The following is a 13,779-nucleotide window of genomic DNA, read 5'->3' as shown; positions in this document are numbered from 1 at the left end:
TAAGAGTTAATGTTCAATTCAATGCCACCACCCTACACTCTCTCTCTCTCTCGATAGTGTGAGGAAGTGCTTGTGAAATCTCACTCTTTTGTTCCAGAATAGCATATTAAGGAGCCCACAGTCTTGACCTGATTATGAGTTCAAAGCTCAGTTTAGGGTGATTTTCCTGCTCTCTCAACTGGCTGATAGAAACACCATATAGATGTTTTTAAAAAACCTGGCCAGAATATTTGTGTTTGACATTGAAATCCTCCTAGATTAAGGTCACAGCAAGGCTAACAGCATTCACAAATAGTGCGAGTTCATTCTAAGCATGGTTGGTGATTAACCTTCATTTATGCCTCCTCTTTACCAATATATGACCTATTTATGAGGTCCACGTCTATAACACCTCTTCTGGAAATGTTTATTATAGTCAATATCATAAGTGGCAGGATTTTATTTATTTATTTATTTTTGCTTTCTTGGGTCTTCATGGAGATCTTGAAATTTAGATATTACTTTGCATCCTTGCTCCTGATTTTGAACCTTCTGGGTGCATGTTAAGTTGTGAAGTGAATGAATACTGATTTATTTTCCATAGAAATTACCTATCATCTTTGTGTGTAACCATTCTTCTAACTTTACCCATACTGTTAATGTACTCTTGTCTGGAAACAAGGAAAGGATTTTCTCACTGAGGACAATATGAATAGAAAAGTTAGTTTATTGGCTTTATGTTGATAGAGTAACTAAAGTTAGGAAATTGTGCTTAAAATCTGGCATCACGCAAAGAAATATATTATGGTACTGTGGCATCTCACACACAAGATTCTAAGGACCAGATTCCTAGTTAATCCATCTATGAGCATGGTACAGGGTTGGATGGGGTGGAGCAAAGATAGCATAAAGCCACCTTTGCATTCTCCATATTGTGGGGCAATGCAGAGTCTGCCTGGCACATGGTGTAAGTTAAAGCAGCCCATGCTCTGCCTCCATGGCCAAGAATAGACATATTGCAGCGCAGTCTGGCATATTGCATACCCCTATCTTCTGCCTACCCCTGCAGCCTGCGTAGAACCCTTACTGCCAGCCCTACACCATTCAGGGAGGCCCTTTGTGCAGAGGGTATTCTCAGGGTCAGGGAATAGTTTCTCTCTCTGTGACTCCATTGTTCTGGAAGAACAATGTTAAAGGTCCTTAACAGTTACTGAAAATCAAGCCCTATGTGTATATGCTGTAGAGAAAAGACTGTTTTATACTGTGTTATAATCATAGTATATTTTTGGTGCATATGTGCCTTTAAAAATCCCATACAGCACCAGTGTGTACTGTGGGGTTATTCTTCGACTGTAGGATTTTGTATTACACTGTTTCAGAGAGATTCAAATGCCTGGCACTGATGTGTGTAAGTTACCTTTCAACCTGTCTGGTGTTTAGAGTTGGTTCAACCCAAGGAGAAACAGCAAGTAGTTTTTTTAAAGACTGTTATTCCAAAAATATTAGTGCTCAGATAGTCCCTCTGACTGAAGGGGAGCAAGTGGGAGCACTAATCTGTAGATTCGGCCCAGGGTGATGAGGCATAGTCTCCAAATTCCTCCCACCTTCTCTGCAGCTCACCACAGCATTGTTCTCCACCAGTTCCAGCCTGACACAATTCAGTGCTGACAAAGTACATGCCTGTTAGGGGACCTGCCATGGAGAGATCCTAGAGGGAGCTCATAGAGAAACCGTGATCCCATCACGCCTGTGGATCATGCTGATGATTCGTGTTTGGATGCTTCCCTGGCCTTTGGTGGCCAGCCACCCTGCCAGTTGGAGAAGGAGGGAGGCAAAGCATACCCTTGAGAGAAGAATTGGGAAGTAACTCCCATGAGACAGAATGCATGGTTGGAGAGAGCATTGGGCCAAAACTTCTGAAGACCTAAAATAAATGGCTATAATTTTAAATATATATATTGAATTTAAAAATGTAATTAAGATCTCAAACCATTAACCATACAATATAGGTAGGCTTGGAAGGAGCTGATGATGATAAAAATTTACAGATAGTCAAAATAAGAAAATGCTACTTGAGAACTTAAAGTTTTATTTAAGGACATTTACTTTGTGTATTTTGACACATGATCTTGACAATTTGTGTTTTAACTTTAAAGATAAAGCTTGAACTTGAATCTCAGCGTCTATTGTCATTAAAGAATTGTCTAACCTCCCCCACTAATTTCCCACAACTGTGAAAATGTAAATTGATACAAACAGAAAAAAAAGCTTAAAAATGAACATCAAGATTATCTGTAAAAAATAAAAAATAAAAATTGCTTTCTGCCAATCCTAAATATATGTAAGGAGTTAGAACTGAAAGATAAATGCATTCTAAAATGAAATAAATTCAAATCAGTTCCTCTACCCTTATCTGGGAAAACCAGTGCTCAGAGGGTAGGTTGCATTTCGCTTACAACAGATATCATCACAGACATCTCTTGGGGGAAAAGAAGTGATGCTCTCCATGCCATTTGAGATATTTGTGAAATAACAGCCATTGCAGGAGAAACACAGAATGAAGGATGAGCTGCTTTTCACATATATTTTTAAGTAGAATCAAGGCCTGGATCCTGTAACTTGGCTTTGCAAAGGTAGATCACTGTCCCCTACCCCCAGAACCCTTTGCAGGATCAAGGCCTTTTAATTATACTCAGACACTCCAAATTTCTATATTTGCTGATTTTAGTCAGTTTAAAAATAATAACTTTCAAAAAGCTTATTAGCAGACAGGAAAATGGCATCTCTATGAAATCCTGGCATTTCTAAAAACAGCCTTCAAACGATTTGCACACGGAATTAACAGCAGCCAAAAACTGCCAGATCCTGGACTTATAAAACTTTGTAATTTATCTTCAGCTAACTGAAATGAATGTAAACTGTTTTAAGAAATCGTATTTTTCCAGTTCTTTCACCTTATAAATATGAAGGAAGGTATGTGGCAAATACATTCCAAGCCACACAGCTTCAAAGAGATAGATGTGCACAGCTTGAATCACTGATGAACTACTGAGATTAACACATCTACTATCCCCATTCTATGAAAATATAAAAGCGTCTTTCAGTACATTAGATTTGTTGATAGCAATTCCATAATAGAACAGGTATCATAATTCCAGTTGTAAGCAGTTCTCTTTTCTCTACTAAATTGTTAACACACTGTGGGAATCAGAAAAATGAGAAATAAATTGAATCGTTTATTTATTTATTGTTTTGATATATGTAAATATATATTGTTTCATAAATCTGACTGTAACTTAATGCTTATGAAATGTACCATATTGATAGCCCTGGACAGATAATGACTGAGAGCTTTGTTGCAGTCTATGCTCTAGCTTTTCTTTACTTTCTTAAGTATGAATCCACCCTTTTCTATAGGGCCCATCACTAGAAGCAAAAGGGTAGTTCATTTCCCATGCCAACTCAGGCTTCGATTCAAGAACACATCCCCTATTCAGGACAGTACTTAAGCAGATGCTTAACTTGAGCACAGGCTTATGTCCCACTGACTTCAATGGGTTTGAAACACATCCCTATGTTCTGTCTTGAATAGGGATGGATGTAAGCATATGTGTAAGTGCTTTCCTGAACTGGAGCCTTAATCCTTGGCATCGCCTCAGATTGAGAACAAGAATGTCAATTAGTGCCAAAAGGTGGTGGCAATTTTTGAGAAGTTGGAATTAAAGCCGCTTACTTGGGCCCTCTCGCTCAGTTTTTATCGGTGATTTTACAGAAAAGAGAGAAACAGATATTAAAGGATTTTAATAGGACCTGCATATCTGAACAGTGCAGTAGGCATTTTTTGGAAGGCTCTTAATATTATAGACTACTTTAAGACTTCCTTGCATATATCATTGTAAAAGAATATCTCTTCCCTTCCCCACATAAGAGAGATACAGGTTAAAAGAGGTTACTTCCTTTAGAGGAACATTCTCCATAAAGGGAGGTCCATGTGGGACCCCTTCTTTTTCTGTGGTCTTTAAACAGATGCATCCTTGGTATCCTGCCTCTCCTCAACAGTAAAACAAGACATATTCAGTTTTAGATATCCAGTTCCGCTAACAGTATTTCTTCCTCTTACAAGCATACGTGGATGTTAGGAATTGTTCTCTGGAAGTATCCTCTTACTGCAGTCCGTGCCGGCTCTCCGTTTACATCATCATAGCATCAGGAACATTGCCTTGTCTCACTGAATCATAGTTTCAAATATAGATAACACTCCAAAGAAGTGTTGCTGTTTTATCTTTGAAGTCCTTCATGCACAGCTACTAGCTCATTCTTTGTAGGGTAGCAGTTCTACGCAACACCTTTGGTAGCACTTCATTACTAACATGCACATTGAAGTAGGTTCTTTAGAGATAGGTTTCAGAGTAACAGCCGTGTTAGTCTGTATTCGCAAAAAGAAAAGGAGGACTTGTGGCACCTTAGAGACTAACCAATTTACTTGAGCATAAGCTTTCGTGAGCTACAGCTCACTTCATCAGATGAAGTGAGCTGTAGCTCACGAAAGCTTATGCTCAAATAAATTGGTTAGTCTCTAAGGTGCCACAAGTCCTCCTTTTCTTTATAGATAGTATATCTCAATTTAGAGACGCTTTATTTATAAACACAGAACACAGTGGTCAGAATGATTAGTGCTTATAAAGCAGATAAAATACCTGTAAGACAGACTGCACACAGTCTGTTATTCCTGCCCATTCAGAATTGTAGCAGGACTACCAACTCATTATAAATAGGCCACTAAACAGCCATTATGTAATAATGATTTTCCTCTGATATTGGCTTACACTGGTTTTGAATCTCAGACTTCGAGGAGAGAGTTTCTGTATCCCATTACAAGTCACTTGCCCCACCACTTCCCCTGTGCCCTGATTTAACAGTGGTTTTGTGTTGCAGCAAAAACAAAAATGAAGCCGTAGGCCTAACTAAGGAGTGTTATGTAACCCTATCAGAGTTTCTGTACGTACTGTACCAATTTTAATTCATTAGCACTTAATAAGAACTTAATTTACATTTGAAGGTCAACTAAATTAAATCATATGTTAATTAATTTTTAAAATAAAGTATCAATTAATGTATTTCCAGGTGTTCATGGAAGTCTGTGTTCCTTTGGGAAGTATAAACCATATAAAGCATGTTGCTATTTTTCTGCATTCACTGAATTTCAGTTAAAATGTCAGCCAGCCAGAGGATGTTTTTTCTCTGTAATACTGGAATTAGGAATATGTTTTGGGGAGTCCTGTGTTAGACACTGGAGGTAATTGTCCTGCTCTAATCAGCACTGGTGAGGCCTCAGCTGGAATCGTGTGTCCAATTATTTGTACCACACTTTAGGAAAGATGTGGACAAACTGGAGAGAATCCAGAGGAGAGCAACAAAAATGATTAAAGGTCTAGAAAACATGACCTTTGAGGAAAGGTTAGAAAACCTGGGCATGTTTAGTCTTGAGAAAAGAAGGTTGGAGGCCTAGTAATAGTCTTCAAATATGTTAAGGGCTATTATAAAGAGGATGGTGATCAATTGTTCTCCATGTCCACTGAAGGTAGGACAAGGAGTAATGGGCTTAATCTTCATCACGGGAGACTTAACTAGATCACAGGAACAAACTTTCCAACTGTAAGGGTAGTTAAACTCTGGAATAGGTATCCAAAGGAAATTGTGGAAGCCCATTATTGGAGGTTTTTAAAAACAGGTTGGACAAACATCTGTCAGGGATGGTCTAGGTTCACTTAGTCCTGCCACAGGGAGAGGACTGGACTTGATGACTTCTCAAGGCCTTTCCATGATTCTATGAGTCTAACAAACTCAGTTCATGTAATAAAGAGAACTGTAAACATCCCGGGGATATGTAAATGCTCATGAAACTTAAAGGTCCTGTTTGATCAGTTGTAGTTCTCACCATGGGAAGAGTCCTGGTGTCCTAAAAACTCAAGAATCAACCCAAGATAAACAAGTCACTAAAAGACATAAATGGTCCAAATTCAGAGGTGTTGTGTAAGCTGGTATAAATTACATGTCAGTAAGTGAGTGAAAAAAACCTGAATCAAAAGCCAAGGTTTTAAAAAACTAGGTGCCTAAAGTTAGTCTTCTAAGTCCATATTTAGGCACCTCAATGAGCGACCTAATTTTCAAAAGTGCAGAGAACCTAGCAGCTACCAGTGATTTTTTTGAAATTTCACCCATGGGCAGGCCTGGAACGTTTTTTGGTATATGAAGAAAAACCTTTTAGATGGGAAAAGTTTCAACAGCCTTAACGATACCTGTAACCACCTGTTCCAGTTGCAATGGTCATATTTTCTCTTTGATATGTATACAGATTTCTAGGAAGCCACATTGGCGAGCATGAACCAGTCTGGATCCCCAGTCGTCACCAGCCTGCCAAATGTTTCTTTTCATAGTGCCCGTCGTACCTATCATTTTTAGAAATACAGGAGGTTCATTATTTACTTTGTCTTTGAATCTGCCCTCTCCCCAGCTCAGTATGTCCAGGCTGTGTCCAGATCCTGTCACTCTATCCTCCGTAAAATCTCCAAGATCTGGCCTTTTCTCTCTGTACAGCTAAAACTCACACATAGAACTTCATCCATCTCAACTACTGCAACCTCCTCTTATCTGTTTTTTGTTGGTACCAATCCTTGATCCATGTAAAATGTTCTGCCTAAATAATCTTCCTGCCCAGTCAATCTGACCATGTCACCCCCTACCCCCTCTGTGTCCCTTCTCTGACTCTCCATTGCAGAAGATGCTGGCTTCTGCTCCTTACCTTTTAAGGCCCTTTCACATTTCAAAAAAGCTCCTCCTTACCACTCTGCTCAGGGCAAATATGTAATCTACTAATGTTATCAGCCTCCATTGCCTGTTTGTCTGCTTCTCCTGTAAAGAGATTAGCATTACATTCTTTATCATCCCTTATGCATGGAACAGCCTCCCTAAACTTGTCTGTAAAGCCATTGAAGACCTACTTCTACAATGATAATTGTTAGTGTGGCCAGTAGGGCCTTCTATGGTCCCAATTGCTAGTGTGCTCAGGAAGGTCCTCCATGGTGCTGATTGTTAGCGTGGTGTTGGAAATTCCTCCGAGGCCTTTTCCATTCGGCTTATCCAGAACACCTTGTTCTCGGAGAACACTTTATTCAGTTCTTTGGGATCTAAAACACTCAGTTTGACTCCGGATTTCATCACTCAGGTTCCTTTATTTGGCATACAGCAAAGGTACGCTGAGTTGATCAGACTGAAGCTTAGGGGGTGAATATACAGCAAACCACATATCCAAAGTTACACAGATAGCCTCTTCCTTTATATACATTTACACATGACATTGAATTTGTTATACATGACACTGCCTGTTTTTGGATTGACTTGGTTACTTTGTAGGAATCAATCCCTGTACAACATGCTCTGTCCATGTGCTGTTCAAATGGAACCTGATGTTTACATTCCAGTTTTATCTTCTCCATAGTCTCTAGCATCAAGGTGTTATTGTTTATCTTAGCTAGCACAACATCTTGACGCCAGCATAATGTTGGTCAAGCCCCTATTTACAACTTAACCTTCCATTCACATTCCCATTTATGCCCATTAAGAACTGCTGAGGCAAGTTACTTATGTGAAGTCAGACCTACACATGGGCACTAGGTCCTTCCATGGTGCTAATTACTCATGTGGCCACTAGGGCCTTCCTTGGTGCTTATCACTTGTGTTGCCAGTATGGCCTTCAACAGTGCTAATTGCTATTGTGGCTCGTAAGGCCTTCCACAGTGCTAATCACGAGCATGATCAGTAAGGCCTTGTCAACTATTCTTGGTGCAGTCTCTCTAGGGGGTCTCAGCTTTTTCCTAACTAGTCTCTTCCAATTTGTCTGCAATTAGTCCAGTCCATACATTATTAACTTAAATTGAGTCAATCAGCCCTTCAATTCCAGGGCTTACAGTCTCCTTTTGTCCCCTTATGGGTTTCTCAGAGGCAGCCTTGCATAGGGTTCTTGCCCCTCTGCTATCCCAGGCATTTTTGCCTCCTTTTCCCCTCTGTTCTCCCTGCTTTGTAGTTGGGCTTGTTTTGTGTATTGGTCATGGCTCCACCATTCACAGTCCTGGATGCTACATGGGGGTCCGATCAACCTGACTGCCTGTCACCAGGAAAGACTCTCCTCTTCCTTCTGTCTATTACCATTAACCCCATTATAGGCCTTCTATGGTACTAATTGCTAATGTGGCCACTAGGGCCTTTTCCTGTACTAATCACTAGCACGGCCTCTAGGACTTTTTAGTGTGATGATCAGAAGCATGACCGGTAGGGCCTTTTACTGTGCTAATCACTCACGTAGTCAGTAGGGCCTTCTATGGTAACAGCTGCTACCATGGTCAGTAGGACCTTCCAGGATACGAATCAGCAGCTTGGCAACCAGGACTTTTCGTGGTGCTAATCACTAGCATGGGCACTAGGGCCTTTTACTGAACTAATTGCTACTATCGTCGTGAGGGCCTTCTATGGTGCTAATCACCGGCACGGGCAGTTGGACTGCCTGGCAATTATCTATTTTATTGATTTATTTATGTATCTTATTAATTTTTTAAATACTCACTGACTGAAAACCATTTAGCAGTAATCATATCTGGCCTATGAAAACACAATTCCATTAGCCTCCCTTTCCCATTCCATCTGGTTGTAGGGCACCTGTTGGATGCATCTTGTTTTAATAATATTGCAAGCTCTTCAGGGCAGGCAACCACCTCTCACTTTGTTTTTGTACAGGGCCTAGCATTGTGCATAGCACAGTGGTGCTCTGATCCCGAATGGAGCCTCTAGATGCTACCACAATATAAATAATTAACTATGGTCTGCACTCTGATTCTGTTGCAAGCAGGAAATGGTCTCTCCTCTTGGAAACTCCCTGTGTTGTTAAGAGGAAATTTCCCTCCATTCCAGTCTAGAATGATTGGACTCCATAAAGATGGATTAAAATGAAATCTTGGCAGATATAAAAATAACATTTTAAAGTCAAAGCTCAAGAATATCTCCCTAAATTCTTATAAATCACCATTTTATAGTATTCCATTTTAACACGTTTTTCTCAATTTATGAGGCACAAGAATACCCTAATCATGTGCCAGCTTCCATGTACACCGTTACCTGTAATTTTGGATGCCTGCTTGATTTCTTTCACTCTAGAAATATTCCAGTCATTTTTCGCAGGATCACAGTTAAAAATAAAATGCAGTGAACCTTTTTCATTTATAGTGGCCTGCTTTTTCCCTCTTTAGTCTTCTAAAACACGGTGATTTATCCAGAGTGTATGCAAGAACCAGATGTGTTGCACATTAGAAATGACAAGTAAATAAGCCGTGCAATGAATAGCTGGGGAAATGAATCTTAAAAGATCATTAAAACCACTTAACATTCAGCTCTTACCATTCCCCCTCTTCCTGAATGTTTGCAAATTTTATGTTTGAGCAATGTTGCCTTATATAGTCTGAGATGGTATGAAAGACAGGGGAAAGGATGCTCTTTTGTACAGTGTTAAGATAAAGTAATATATATCTATGTGCAGTAAGAATAGTGGTGATAGTTTATTGCAATCCATGTACCTCCCCTGGGGCTGAATCTCACAAATAGGCAGTGTTCTAAAAGTTCGTAAATCATACATGTGGTTTAGTCACATCCATGATCTATAAGTCTGACCCTTGCAATCTCTGTTGTGAGGTATCAGCTATTAAGTGTAGCCACTAATGTAATAAAATATTAAATCAAAACTATTCTCATTAGCACAAGTGGGAAGAGGACTGGCTATATTTAAAAGACAGAGACAATCACATTGCTGCTGTTTGAAATATCACAAAGCCTCTCTTGCTCTTACCAAAAAAACCTTTTAAAATCAAAAACAAAAAAACATAATAGAGTCCTATAAGTGACCCTGGGTTAGCTTTCTGTTTTTTAAAAACATTAAATGTTGTAGTTGCAGATCCTGAGTTAATCACTATTGGAAATTGCTGCTCATGGTTTGATTTTAAAATGAAGACTGAGGGCCTGATTCTCATTTACAGTAAGGTTCCTTCTCACATCTCTGGCTATTTAAATGGACCTCAGAGAAAGTGGGCATAAGTGACATTTGCAAGCCCCATTAAGGGTCCTTTACACTCCCAGGGCGGTGTGTATATATACAGGCCTACGTATCTAAAGAGAAAGGTCATGCAGTAACATAAAGCAAAGCAGGAAAAGCAAACAGAAAGACTCAGAGTAAAAGAAGGGTAGAGTGGACAAGGGACTGGATCCTACAAGGTGCTATGTGCTCTGGCTTTGATCCAGCAAAGCACTTAAGCACCTGCTTAACTTTAACAGTGTGAGTAGTCCAATAGACTTCATTGTGAGTGTTCCTGTGATTGAAATGAAGCAGGTACATAAGTGCATCTCCGGGGTGCTCAGAATCCCTTAGAACAGGACAAAAGTGTGCTGACAGGCTATAATAGAGACAGGCAAGAGCATGCAGCTTGCGGGACAGCCTCTATTTTCTTGCCTTTAGTAATATAAAAAAATCCCAAATGAACAACAAATAGGAAAAGAGAAATGAATCTTTTAGTCACTCAGTTAGCTTATCATTTCTTCCTCTTCCGATGTTTAGGGTGCTGTGGTCTGTCATGATGTCATCGTGGTACAGCATGACATTCTGCTTCAGCATTGTGCTGTAACATTGAATTGTTGGCAGTTATTTGCCGGGCAGCCTTAGTACAAGGGTTAAAGAAGGTTGGGAGGACAATACCAGCAGGAAGGAAGTGTGGAGGAAAGAACAGTGTCAGGAAAGAGGGTTGTGGTGTAAGGAGAGCTCCATATATTGTATAAAATAATATCTCAAAAGAACTGGGACACTGTGATCCCCCCATTCTCACAATATATATCATCAATATCCATGAGCTTAGTATTCAGGTAAATGAAAGTGGCCTGTCATTTGTCCACTTGCATTTGCATGTGTCTGGCCACCAACAGAGGTCATCATTAGAAAGTCAGCCCTCTCCCACAATTCAAATAGTACAGTACAGTTTTTTTCAGTTCTGTGTTAAGGAACAAACCTGTAGTATCTCAGACACCACTATGTGGTAACGGTGGGTAAATGGTGACCAATGAGTATAATTAGAATCGAGGGCACTTTATTGTTTAAATGGATATCATGAGCTGGCAGCTGAAATATGCTCAGTGCAGCTAAGTAGCTGGGGGAACAACAATGCCTTTATGCCACCTTCCTGGCTCCACAATTATGGAGCTAGCCAGGATAGTCCCAGTTCCTGGCATAATTAGAGCAACTTCAGGGTTGCTCTAATTTATGCCCAGCTACACATGGCCGTAAAGGGTTTGTTTAACATCCAGGGATCACCAGAGCACAGTGTAGAATCACTACAGAATCTGAATTCAGCCTACGGATTCCCTTACTCGGAGTTTCCTGCTGCTTTGCCCCATTGAAATGGAGCTGAAGATCTGTCCTCATATCCATTTTAGGAACAGCTTTTCATGCCCTGTGCTTTACAACTTCTATTTTTACTCTTGTCATGTATTTTCAATAAGCTGGATTTCCTTTATAAATCTGGGTTTACTTCTTTCCTATATTTTATTGGTGTTAATCCTAAAAGTAAATCTATCTTTGGCCCCTTTAACTTGAATATTTGATGTAATATTTGCATTCAGGGGGAAAAAATCTTTGATATGGTCTTGACCTTAAAGATTTTGAAAGTCAAAATCTGCATACCAATGTAAAGCCTGATCTCTCCTGCTGAAATAGCATTGACTGACTCTCACAATTAGGCAATAACTCTTGTCCATGTTACTTTCTTTGCAAAAAAAGAAAAGAAAAGTAATACAAAATCTTCACTGCAGATTATCTAGAATAATTTAGAATCCTATATTATTATATTGCTTTGTACAACTCAGAAATGAAAAACTGTTTAATGAAAAAATTAAATGATATAACAATAGCAATCTCACATCAGTCAGTCATGTACAGCCAATTATGTTATATTAAAATCTGAAAACTGTGCCAGACAATATAGGGGTCTCTAGCTGTGGCACTTAAGCTAAAGTTCAGCATGACTTACAGTCTAGTGGTATTAGTTTGCTCTATATTTTCACCCCTAGACAGTAGGCCAAATATTGGTCTGATGTAAACTGATTTGATACGCCACTGAAAACAACAGAGCAGCACCCACTTACATTAGGTATAAATTTGGCTCCAAAACTCCATTTGTTGTTATTGACCAATGTTTGTAATTGTTGCTTTGGATACCTTGAATTGATTTTACATGAAATTGGAATCATTCCTCATACTTGGAGCAAGATGGGCCAGTCAAACCAAGATTGAAGTCACAGGTGTAGCAGTATGAAGAAGAATGCACTAGGTATGGGACTGGATTGCTCAGAGGATTGTAAATGGCATATAGTGTCCTTCACCTCTGTCACTAGTTTGAACCCAACACCCATTTTGGACTGTTTGAAGGCCGATGTGAAATAAATTTGGTGGTCTCCCACTAGGTGTCCCCATCACAACAGCTGGCATTAACTGGCTCTCTTGTTGATGTTCTCAGCATAGATGTACAATTGAATAGGTCAGCAAGGCTGTTTTCTCACACCTAGATGTGGTCCCTTGTAAGGGTAGAGGCAGCTTTGTGTGGTAGTTTGATGTAGCAGTGGGGAAGCTTGCATTGCCACTTTCATATTCACTGCACTGGGCCGTGTCTGTTCTGTAGGTAAGCAGAGGGCTTCCTTCCCTAGCACTTTCAGTACAACACATTTTATGAACACTGAATTAAAGCACAACCAAAAAGAATGTGGCAATTTAGACGATAACTCTACATGTCATGATCATAAACAAACACAGTGACAGTGGAGAAAAGCCTGGTGCTCTTGACGTTTTTGTCATTTACTTTAGCGGGACCAGTGTTTAACACAGTGCGATTACACTTTGGTGTAAACTTTGACAATTTCCATGTAGATTTGTATTGTCACCCCCAATTACTGGAGAGATGCTTTAATTGTGAAGCACTCATATTTTGATTAAGGTTACCATTTGATGAAACTCTAATTTACTGTAGCTCTTGATTCAGGTTTAACTGAATAATCCCTTTTAAATCATAGCAAAATGTGCAGTCCGACTATGAAAGGAGACCGCAAACTGCAGTCTAGCAGATATCATTATGTAGCAGTTTCAGTCCAAACTAAAACAGCAACAAAAAGTTCAGCAAGGGCTAGTGTGGACAGATTTTACACCAGCAAGATAATTTGAAAAATCTATACATGTTCCATTCTACTTCCAAACGTACTGTCATTCTATGAATGAAATGAGAAGCTGTGCAGGTAATTAAATATTTGCCTTGGGGAATTATTTGCAGTTAATTAACGCCACACACTTTCAGTGCATACCTGCTCTGCAGATTATTAAATTTAGATCAGATGTTAACTACCTGATTTCCTCACTTATCCATCAAAAATTGTTCTCGGCAGGCTTAAGGAACAGCGTCCTATGGTGGCATTCTGTGCTATTTTAGAAGAAGGAAATGGCGCTCTAATATATAAACAAATTGTCTCATAACTCTGCTTGTTAAGTTTCCTTATAGGAATCTGTCAGCATGGGACAGTTTTACTGACTGGCACAACTTTGGGGTATGTTTTCCTCTTGATACATATGCACACATCCCCTCTTATTGTTATCACTGGCATTATTATCATCTCAAGAGCAGTATTTATCCCTAAAATTTGGAAAATTTCCATTCACCTTTGACTCTG

General features: G+C 39.5%; 1 protein-coding gene across 1 annotated transcript in view; it reads left to right on the top strand.

Annotated features, from left to right (window-relative positions):
• Nucleotides 1–13,779, top strand: part of MACROD2 (mono-ADP ribosylhydrolase 2) — a 1,333,771-nt gene that overhangs the window by 1,265,526 nt on the left and 54,466 nt on the right. The window lies entirely within an intron of this gene.

Source organism: Eretmochelys imbricata, chromosome 3, assembly GCF_965152235.1.
Source record: "Eretmochelys imbricata isolate rEreImb1 chromosome 3, rEreImb1.hap1, whole genome shotgun sequence".
In the NCBI taxonomy this organism is placed as follows: domain Eukaryota; kingdom Metazoa; phylum Chordata; order Testudines; family Cheloniidae; genus Eretmochelys; species Eretmochelys imbricata.
Note: the sequence above shows the minus strand (reverse complement) of the source record. Positions and strands in the feature narration are given on the sequence as shown.